We start from the raw sequence: 9,168 nt of genomic DNA, 5'->3' as shown, positions 1-9,168 counted from the left end.
TGTGTGTTTGTGTGTGTGCGTGTGTGTGTGTGTCTGCAAGCGCATGTATAAAATTGAATCATGTTTGAACACAGAGAAATTGTACAATTCAGATGGGTATAAAAATAATTATTTAAACATTGGAACCCAGGGATAACTACATCCAAAATAGGTAGGTGAGTGATGGAAGATTAGCTAAATGATGAATGATAGATAGATGGGTATGATCTGATAAGATTTTTAACTTCCTGTCTTAGTGTCCTTATATAATCACCTCCCCTGAATGTACTATCCTGTAATATTGACTGTAGGTGTGTGTTATATAACAGACTGATATTATCCTCTTTGTATGCATTTTCTATTCTTTAAAATAATCACACTGTTGATATTTCAATCTTATCACGTCTGTTATAAAACAGTATTTTATACCTTCATAATTAATATTCTATCATTAGATATTTAAAATGTTTTAAAATTTAATTATAAAAAGACTAGATAACACTTTTAATAAAATACTTTGGCACATCTTTGATTTTTTTGTAAGACACGTTTCAAGATGCGAGTTGTCAAAAGATACAAAAGTTTGTATGTTTGGATATATATGCAAATGCCTTTCAGAAAGGTTTTACACAAACACAAAAAGGAAAGGGGACCATATTTTAGCACAGTTTTTACTAGTTTGACCAGTGAAAAGGTAGTGCATATTCCGTTTAATTTACATTTAATACTATTAGAGAAGATAAACACTGACATGAATACATTGACAAGTGTATGCATCATGTGTCATCTCTATTGATACATAATTATACAATAGCAATTATTTTATTATAAAATCTCCATTTACATGCTTGGTGTATTTTTCATATTAAGTCATTTATTCATATTCTTTTTTTTTTTTTTTTTTTTAATAGAGTATTGATTGCTCTGTCGCCCAGGCTGGAGTGCACTGGCCCCATCTCGGCTCACTGCAAGCTCCGCCTCCTGGGTTCACACCATTCTCCTGCCTCAGCCTCCTGAGTAGCTGGGACTACAGGCTCCCGCCACCACGCCCAGCTAATTTTTTGTATTTTTAATAGAGATGGGGTTTCACCATGTTAGCCAGGACGGTCTTGATCTCCTGACCGCCCGCCTCGACCTCCCAAAGTGCTGGGATTAAAGGCGTAAACCACCGCGCCCGGCTATTCATATTCTTTTTAATTTAAAAAATTCATATAGGATTGGGAACATTTCTTACTCATTTAGAAATTTTTGTCTTTTTTGAAATTATATTCTAAATAACATATATTTTATTTGATTTCTTGGGATTCTTGAATCATAAATTGGACCTTACGCAAACTTTTTTCTGCAGTATTTAATTTATTTATTTAGTTATTTATTTATTTATTTTTTTGGGGACGGAGTCTCGCTCTGTCGCCCAGGCTGGAGTGCAGTGGCCGGATCTCAGCTCACTGCAAGCTCCGCCTCCTGGGTTCACACCATTCTCCGGCCTCAGCCTCCCTAGTAGCTGGGACTACAGGCGCCGCCACCTCGCCCGGCTAGTTTTTTGTATTTTTTAGTAGAGACGGGGTTTCACCAGGTTAGCGAGGATGGTCTCCATCTCCTGACCTCGTGATCCGCCCGTCTCGGCCTCCCAAGGTGCTGGGATTACAGGCTTGAGCCACCGCGCCCGGCTTCTGCAGTATTTTAAATCAAATTGCATATATCCTATCACTTCACCTATAAATACTATAGTATGATCTCTAAATGATAAGGTCTTTTTCAGGACTTTAGTTTGGTTTTGGTTCCTGGGAAGTCAAATCTAGGATGGAAAATCGTGTGCAGAATTTTTATCGGGAAGATCTCTTGTGGGGAAATGTAAGGAAATGAAGAAAGCAGGATTCCACAAAAGGAGAAGCTAACCTGCAGTGAACTGACAGCTGATCCCAAATCTAATAGGATCTCTGAAACTGGCCCTTGAGTGTTGTTCCAATTAGGCAAAGAGGATGGAAATTTTATGCCCATATTAGCCAGTCACTGGCTGCAGGTTGTTGCTTAGAAAAGGTGCACTTGGCCGGGCGCGGTGGCTCACGCCTGTAATCCCAGCACTTTGGGAGGCCGAGGTGGGTGGATCACGAGGTCAGGAGATGGAGACCATCCTGGCTAACACGGTGAAACCTCGTCTCTACTAAAAAATACAAAAAACTAGCCGGGCGAGGTGGTGGGCCCCTGTAGTCCCAGCTACTCGGGAGGCTGAGGCAGGAGAATGGCGTGAACCTGAGCTGAGATCTGGCCACTGTACTCCAGCCTGGGCGACGGAGTGAGACTCTGTCTCAAAACAAAACAAAACAAAACAAACAAACAAAAAACTGACAATAAAAAGTGAGAAGGAAATTTCTTGGCTATAATTCTTGGCAATAAACAAATGAAAATGAAAATTGAAAAGGAAAAGAAAGGTACCATTCAATACTGATTTATTTCCTTTTTCCAAATTGGTTATTTCAATATCTCTGCACTTATCTCCTCACATTTGTAGGAAAGAAGAGTCCTGCCTCACAGACAAAAAGAGAAAAACAAAAACGAAACCACTCAATACATCCGTATACATCACTACAAGTTTTAATTTAATTTAATGTCAAAATGTTTGTGATAGTATCATTTTCAGTTGGCATTTCCACATTTGTTACTAATGTACATGAAGATGAGTCTTTCATATGTAAAACTATTTTTAAAGCAACTTTTTTTTTTTTTTAAAGAAAGTCTGTGAGAATCAGACATATTGCGCTGGATTTTTAGGCAGTGACTCTCTTTAAAAACTGCTACATTATACTATATTTCACCTGAATAGAACATTTGTATAATGTACTTGTTTAAATGCTTCAGAGAGAGAGCGTTTTTCTCAATCTAAAGAAAATCAGACTAGGCACAAATTCTGCAAGAAATCTAAAGGTAGAAAATGGCTCATCTGTTCTGAAACACTAACACTCACTCTTTCCCTCTTTAAACACTCCAACTAAGGGCTAATTCCCACTCATTCTCTGTAAGTGATTATAGATACTGAACGGCCACAATTATGTTGCTGCATATGAATGTAGCATTTGATGAATGTAACTACAACAATCACAAAGCAATAGAACTAAGAAGAAAAATGCAATAAACTATCATTTTTTAAATTGCCACACTGAAGCAAAATTATAACATACATGCTAAGAAAGGCAAACACTCAGCAGATAAGATCTATTTGAGACAAAATTTTATTATACATGACAATAACTTGGTATTTTACTTTCTATTATACAAATTAATGATCATGCTTAGTCCATGTACTGTGTGTGACAGAACAATCCTCTTTAATGTGTGCAAAGATATGTGCAATTAATAAAAATATTTTAAAGGAGTTATGCTAGATAATAAAAATTCAGACTTTCCTTAACTCTGAATTTAAGTCTTCCAATTTGTTTTCAAACTTAAATTTGGAAAACACTTTTTTAAAAAAATTATTTATTTACTTATTCTTTCTTTTATTATTATTATACTTTAAGTTCTAGGGTACATGTGCATAACGTGCAGGTTTGTTACATATGTATACTTGTGCCATGTTGGTGTGCTGCACCCATCAACTTGTCAGCAACCGTCAACTCGTCATTTACATCAGGTATAACTACCAATGCAATCCTTCCCCACCCCCTGCCCCATAATAGGCCCCGGTGTGTGATGTTCCCCTTCCCCTTTCCTTAGTCCTTATACAAAAATTAATTCAAGATGGATTAGAGACTTAAATGTTAAACCTAATACCATAAAAACCTTGGAAGAAAACCTGGATAATACCATTCAGGACATAGGCATGGGCAAGGACTTCATGTCTAAAACACCAAAAGCAACAGAAAACACTTTTAGCTTATTGTTATGCTAGTCAATTAGGGCAGTGTCCTCTTACAAAGGATGCACTTTTGCCCCACCCAGTGGCCGCCTCACAAATAGCCACCCTTCCGCTGAGTAAGGTAATTCCTTTCCCCGGTGGGTTTTGGTAAGAGAAACCCAAGGGAATAACTTGTCCCTGTGGCTCAATGTGTACATGAAGCTATCGTTTCATCAACGCTGCTTCCATCTGTACTGCGCTGTGGAGCAAACACAAGAATGCCAGCCACTTCAGGACTTCTACCAAATGCTTCATTATGCAAGATCTACAAAGTCAACTATGCTTTCATCCAAAACACCAAAAGAAAGAGGAAATGCACATCTGTGGTAATAAGATTGAGTAGGTGAGAGGAAGAGAAAGGAGGCAAAGTAATGTCATGAAAAATAGTACAGATCCAGGAGGTTTCCCTCTATTCTAATTATATAAATTTGAGCGATTCATTTATATTTTGCTTATACATTCCTGTAAAAGGAAGGGAGTAAAACTTAAGTAAAATCAAGCAACGGGAAAAAGGTAAAGTCTCTACAAAAATTGCAAGACAATATTTAATATTTTTATTCTACAGGTTATATAATATTTTTCTCTTTGTGTCTCATGCTTACACATATGCATGCACAAACTGAAAGACACAATTTTACTATCAATACAAAACTATAGCAAAATTAAAATTAAATTAAATGCCATCGATGAAATTACCTTGTCAAGGATTTGGGAGATGTGTAAGAAGTTTTGCTAGGAGATATCTAGATAAGTGACTGGAAAGAATGATTGCTTTATTATTATAAAAGATTGTTTCTCTCATTGCTCCCATCACATTATCTAAATTTAGAAATTATCCTAAACAAATTGAATAATTTTATAAAAAATATTTTTCAGATTCTAAATAGTCATATTAGTGTAAAAACAATGCCACCATTGAAACCACATCAGCAAACTAAAAGAATAAAGAAAGAAACTTGCTGGTTACCTGTCAAGGATACCAGCAGGAGGTCTACAAGATGTCAAATTCTCCCCCAGAGGTTCAATAGCTAGCATGGATGAATGTAAGCCTCTCACTTGCCAGCCTGCCAAATCCTCTGACCACATGAACATTTAGATGATTTCTTAGTCTTACCATAAGAATTGATGTTTCCTTTTAAATAAAACTTTAAATATTTTGCTCTATCCGTGCATTCAACTAATCATTTATACACTCTTCCAAGTGATTCCTTGTACTCTTAACTTGTGACATGGTCCTAACTAGTGGAAAGACATTTCCCATGCCCTGTAAACAATGGCAGTGTGTTGAGACAAACAGTAATTTAAACACTACTGTTAGAAAGTACACTCCACAGAGTGGGAGCAGGTTTGAGCAAGGGGCTAAAGAGAGCTGGTTACAGAATTTTCTGGGGTTTAAATATCCTCTACAGGTTTCCCTCTGGTTACTTGGTTACACCATATGTAAATTAGAACTTGGTTTGCAACCAGTCTGATTGGTTGTGGAAGGAAACTAATGAGAGGTGAAGTGAAGTTACAAAGTTACACCTTATGTAAATAGAGATGGCTCATGACCAATCTGATTGGTTCTGGGAGGGGACCAGTCAGAGGTACTTTCCGTTTTATATCTGGGCAGCGGTGCAATGGGAGTAGCCTCTGATCCTCTTGTTACTTGGATGTGGACAGGTGAGGTTTTCCTTTTGATTCAGTTCTAGGAAGTCAGCACAAATTAGCCTTAGGTTTCCTTCCTGCAGACCCTATTCTCCTGTCTCAAAACAATGGGACAAGGATGGAGATAAGCCATAGTTTTGCGGGAAAACAGCAGGAAAAAACCTATCCCAAAATAGATGTATCTGTGATTGTTTCCTTAAAAAAAAAAAGAAAAGAAAAAGTCTTTCCTATGAATCCTGGAAAATGAGAATAACTCTAGATAGAATCTATGTCATCTATGTCTTTTATAAGTGTCTTTTTGTCTTCTTGGTAAAATTGTTTCCAGATAGATGTGTGGCTCCTAAACTGTGACTTGAAGTCTCCTGGAGTCTCTGAGATGTTGTTCAGGGTCTGCTAGATGCTCCCTTTTTGACTACATGTGTGTGTAAGATTGTGTTTTCTTTGTATTCTTCAAACCAAATAGTGTATCTTAGCAAACTGAATGCAGACCGAAATATGAGAATCCTACTTTAGCTAGACATTAGATTTGCAAAAGTGTTAAAAAACATCAAATATCATTGCTTTTGTTTTCAAAAATGCTACTTTACCTAAAATATTTATATCTTCAGTAGTATTTAAAAATAAAAAAACGTCCTTGTCCTTATGAGCTCATTATCTAATATAAAATATTTTAATCACTCATGTGACTTTATGTTATATTATTAATACTTTTTGAAGTCATAATCTAGAAAGTCAGAATTTCACAGAGAAGAATTTATTTTTGTTTCATTTGGAATATTACATTAGAAGCCTGAATTTGTTCATTACCTGTTACAGGTCTATTTCTACAAATCAAAGATTTTTAATGTGGATGCATCTAATTTCTGATTTCCAGGTTTGTTGTTATTGCTGTTTGTTTATTTTGCATTTTTGTATATGCAGAATTTTGAACAACTTTTATGGGGAAATATATATATATAATATCATTATTTATATATAAATTACTTTATATAAATTATATATTCATTTATATTTTACTTGCTTATACATTACTATAAAAGGAGGGGAGTAAAATTTGAGTAAAATCAAGCAGCTGGAAAAAGGTAGTCTCTACAAACATTGCAGAAAATATTTTATATTTTTACACTTGATCTTAGCCAAAAGGCCGAGAAGCGATATATTTTATATTTTTATTTGACTGATAATACAATATTTTTCATTTCACTTTCTTAATAATGTTCTTTGATAACAATAATTTTTAATATTAAGTCCAATTTATCTTGTTTTCTCTTTTTGCTCACACATTTGATGGCACACCTAAGATTCTATTGTCAAAGTCAAGGTCGTGAAGATTTGCTCCTTTGTTTTCCTTGAAGAGTTGAAATTATTTATATATATTAGTAATGATGTTATATATAAATAATGATATTAATGCATACTTAAAGACAGTTTTATATATATGTGTAAATATATAGTTGTTTTAACCATCTTAAGTATGCAATTTAATATCATTATTTGCATTCACAATATTGTGCAACTGTCATCACTATCTATTTTCCAAACTCTATTAACTGCCCAAACAGAATCTCTGTGACCATTACAGAATTACTCCATTCCTCCCTTTGCCCGTACCTGATACCTCTAATTTACTTTCAGTCCTTATGAATTTAACTATTTCATATAAATGGAAACATACAATATTTGTCCTTTGTGTCTGGATAATTTCATTTACCCAAATGTTTTCAAAGTCCATCTATGGTGTAGCATTTATCAGAATTTCATTTTTAAAGCTGAATAATATTCCATTACAAATACATACCACTTTTTGTTTATCCATTCATTTGTTGTTGGACACCCAGGTTGTTTCTACTTTTTGACTACTGTAAATAATTCTCCAGTGAATATTGTTGTACAAGTAACCGAGTCTCTGTTTCTAATTCTTTTGGATACATGCCTAGAAATGAAATTGCTAGGTCATATGATAATTCTATCTTTAGTTTCCTGAGGAACTGCCAAGCTATTTTTTTATAGCAATTGCATCATTTTTCATCTCACCAGCAATGTATGAGGGTTCTGATTTCTATACATCTTTGACAACACTGGTCCCCCACTCCTTTGGTGTTGCCATTGTTATAACCATCCTAGAAAAGGTATGAAGTGGTATCTTCTGGTTTTGATTTGCATTTCCCTAGGACTAACGGTGTTGAGAAGCTTTTCATGTGCTTAGTGGCTATTGATATGTGTATTCTCTAGAGAAAAGCCTTTGCCTATTTTTTAATTGGGTTACTATTTCCTTGTAGACAAATTCTAGTAGTTCTTTGTCTATTCTGGATATTAAACCCTTATCAGATAAACGATTTGCAAATATTTTCTCCCACTATACAGGTTTTCCTTTCACTTTCTTAATAATGTTGTTTGATCACAAAATTTTTACTATTGATTAAGTCCAATTTATCTTGTTTTCCTCTTTTTGCTCACACATTTGATGGCACACCTAAGATTCTATTGTCAAAGTCAAGGTCATGAAGATTTGCTCCTTTGTTTTCCTTGAAGAGTTATGATTTTAGGTCTGATATTTAGGTCATTGATCCATTTTGAGGATATCAAGTTGTATGATAGTGGGATCCATTTTATTATACGTGGTGCGGTATGATCATGGTTTGATAGAGATATCCAACATATTCTTTTGCATTGGATCTAGTTGTCTCAGCCATATTTTTGAAGAGACTGTCTTAGTCTACTTTCTGCTGCTGTAACAAAATACCACAGATCGGGTAATTTATAAATAGTAGATGTTTACTTGCCTCACATTTCTGGATGTTGGGAAGTCCAAGAGCATGGCATTGGCAGATAATAAGGGCATTCTTGCACATTATCCCATGGGGAATAGGTAGGCAGGGATGTGAGACAGAGAGATACAATGGGGCCAAATCCATCATTTTTCAGGAGCCCGCTTCCACAATAACTAACCCATTCCTGAGATAATAGCATTAATCAATTCATGAGAGAAAAGTACTCATGACCCATCTAGCTTTTAAGGGTCTCACCTCTGAAGACCATTACAATGGGAATTTAAATTTCAACATGAGTTCTTCTTCCATTTAATGGAAAAGGAACTTTGGGCCTTTGCCAATAATAAGTTGGCTACAAATGTAAGGTTTTATTCATTGACTTTCAATTTTACTTCCTTGGTCTATATGTCTTTCCTTATACCAATACCTTACTGTTTTGGTAACTGTAGTTTGCACTAGGTTTTGAAATTGAAAAATATAAGAACTATGACTTATTCTTCTTTTAAAAATTAGGCTTGCTACTTAGGTCCCCTTGCAATTTTGTATGGATTAAAAAATCAGATTTTTCATTTATGCAAAAAAGGATGTTGGTATATTGATAGGTTTGGGGTTGAGTCTATATATAGATCATTTTGGGTAATATTGATTGACATCTTAACAATATTAAGTTTTCTAATTGAGAAAACAGGATACATTTCTTTTTTAAATAAAAAGTCTTTAATTTCTTTCACCATTTTTCTTGTAGTTTTCAGTGTACAAATCTTTCATATCTTTGAAGAAATATATTCTTAAGTGTTTTACTATTTTAGATGCTGCTATAAATGGCATTTTTTTCTTAATTTCCTTTTTGGTTTGCTCATTTCCAGTGTATAAATA

The 9,168-nt window shown here is 34.8% G+C and overlaps 1 pseudogene; it reads right to left on the bottom strand.

The window, feature by feature from the left end:
• Positions 1-6,532: 6,532 nt before the first annotated feature.
• LOC140709066 (U2 spliceosomal RNA) lies at positions 6,533-6,677 on the bottom strand (annotated as a pseudogene).
• Between the last annotated feature and the right edge of the window lie 2,491 nt (positions 6,678-9,168).

The sequence above is a fragment of the Chlorocebus sabaeus genome, chromosome 18 (genome assembly GCF_047675955.1).
Source record: "Chlorocebus sabaeus isolate Y175 chromosome 18, mChlSab1.0.hap1, whole genome shotgun sequence".
Lineage (NCBI taxonomy): Eukaryota > Metazoa > Chordata > Mammalia > Primates > Cercopithecidae > Chlorocebus > Chlorocebus sabaeus.
Note: the sequence above shows the minus strand (reverse complement) of the source record. Positions and strands in the feature narration are given on the sequence as shown.